The sequence below is a fragment of the Eubalaena glacialis genome, chromosome 14 (assembly GCF_028564815.1).
Source record: "Eubalaena glacialis isolate mEubGla1 chromosome 14, mEubGla1.1.hap2.+ XY, whole genome shotgun sequence".
Classification (NCBI taxonomy): Eukaryota; Metazoa; Chordata; class Mammalia; order Artiodactyla; family Balaenidae; genus Eubalaena; species Eubalaena glacialis.
Genome location: NC_083729.1, coordinates 56,043,719 through 56,046,124, shown reverse-complemented (window position 1 = coordinate 56,046,124; position 2,406 = coordinate 56,043,719).

Here is a 2,406-nt window from a genome sequence, read left to right as displayed (position 1 = left end):
ACACGGGTTCGATCCCTGGTCCGGGAAGATCCTACATGCTGCAGAGCAACTAATTCTGTGCGCCACAACTACTGAGCCTGCGCTCTAGAGCCCATGAGCCGCAACTACTGAAGCCCGCGCGCCTACAGCTTGTGCTCCACAATGAGAGAAGCCACCACAATGAGAAGCCCGCGCACTGCAACGAAGAGTAGCCCCCGCTCGCGCAACTAGAGAAAGCGCGTGCGCAGCAACGAAGACCCAACACAGCCAAAAAAAAACTTTCAGGAAGGTAATTACCATTTACTAAGTGCTCCCAAAGTCATTGTACTACATGCTTTTCAATGTTTCATTTAAATCTAACAACTACTGTCGCTTAGGTTAAAGTTACTAGTTATTTCTTGGGAAAGGAAACAAGTAATTAAAGGAAGTATAGGGGTATACCTCCAAGGGGAGGAACAGGTTAGAATTTTTATCTTTGGCTCAAGATGAATTCTTTTTTTTTTTTTAATAAATTTTATTTATTTATTTATTTTTGGCTGCGTTGTGTCTTCATTGCTGCACGCGGGCTTTCTCTAGTTGTGGCTAGCGGGGGCTACTCTTAGTTGAGGTGTGCGGGCTTCTCATTGCAGTGGCTTCTCTTGCTGCTGAGCACGGGCTCTAGGTGCACGGGCTTCAGTAGTTGTGGCATGCGGGCTCTAGAGCGCAGGCTCAGTAGTTGTGGCGCACAGGCTTAGGTGCTGCGTGGCAGGATCAAACCCGTGTCCCCTGCATTGGCAGGCGGATTCTTAACCACTGCACCACCAGGGACGTCCCTTAAGATGAATTCTTTAGAGATTTTCTGAGGTTTTCTTCTGTGAAATCACAATAAGCAGGAAGGGACGAGAGTCTAGGGTAATAAACACTTTTTGACGTCTATCATTGATCCATTCTGGGTACTTCTGATGTGTTGACCACGTTCATTTCAGAAGCCAACATGATGAGAAGGAATTCTAGTGTACTGTTTGATGAGGTGGTCAACTAAAGCGCATGCGTTAAATTTGTGCGTTAAAGGGGTGTAGTTAGTAAATGGGTAGAAATAAGAACTGCCTTCTTTCCATATTTTGGTGTCATGGAAATTTAAAGTGATCATGCAACCACTCTTTTGAGATAATTTTCTCGGTTCTTAGAACAAGTTGGAAGATAAACTTTGGCCAATGTATTACACTATGCCCTTTGTAATTAAGTAACCCAAGATAATGTGTTAAAGTTTAGTGGAGATTTAAATTCCTGAGCTGATTAAAGAGAGCTGTTAAGACAATAAGCTTTTTTAAAAATGTAGTTAATATTACTCCTGAAGTTTCCAGATATTGTATAGTGATGATCTGCGCTATTGCTTATTACTTGTCAATCTTGTAGAATGGCTCAGAATTAAATAACAACTAAAAATAAGTATAACTCAACCCGAAGGCTGGAACCAGGGCACGATTTTTGTCTGGCTCCGGGTTGTGCTCCGTCCACACAACGTGGAGGCACTGAAAGATGTGGGGTTAGGGATGGAAATGTTGTTTCAGGAAGATACGTCTGGATATGGGTGCAAATGGCATGGGGCAGAGAAGAGACAGAGGCAGACAGTCCACTCGGAGGCTGCTGCAATATCCAGGCTGACGTGATCAGAGAGGGGCTGGAAAGGGAATGTAAGAGATCAAACAAGAAAATGGTAGTGCCTGCGGCCAACACTGGTCGATGACCAGACCCAGTGGGGTTGGGTGAGTGAGGAAGAGAACTGAAAGAACGGCTTCGTGTTTTCCAAAGACCCAAAGTTTTCCGCAGAGGCCCCTGGACTCTTCTTCCATCCTTAGAGCGGAGGTCCTGGGACCAGCCGGGAAGCTCAAGCCTCAAGCTGGTCAGGCCAACAAAAGGCGCACAGGAGGCAAGACCTCTAGTCCCCCTTCCCTCCGCCTAGACACTCAGGCGTCCCTCGGGTTCCAACCCCTCTCTCCCCGCCGCTCAGGGTCCCCTGATCCGCACCCCCTTCTTCCGCCAGCGGCCAGCACAGCCCTCAGTCCCTCCCCTCCCCCGTGGGGCGCTGACTCGCCTGGCTGCCACGTCTCACTGATGACATCACCAGGGCCGCTCGGCCTTAGCCAATCCGCTAGGGGGAGTCCTAGCGAAGTCCTAGCCAGCGAGTCCGAGGGGAGGGGAGCAGGGAGGGGCGGAGCGGGGGTTGTTGGGAGAGGGGGGGAATAGGGCGGGCGACAACCCCTCAAGTACGCGTGCGCCAGAAACGCGAGGCTTGGCGGGAAGCTGAGTCCGGGTCGCGGCGCCGTACCGTCGTTCCCCAGCGCCCGCAGCCACGCTCGCAACTCTCTTTCCCGGCATGCCACGCGGTGCGGCCGCCCTTTGGGCTGTGTAAAGGCCCCTTGGTCTAAGGCTTTCCTATTTCCTGGT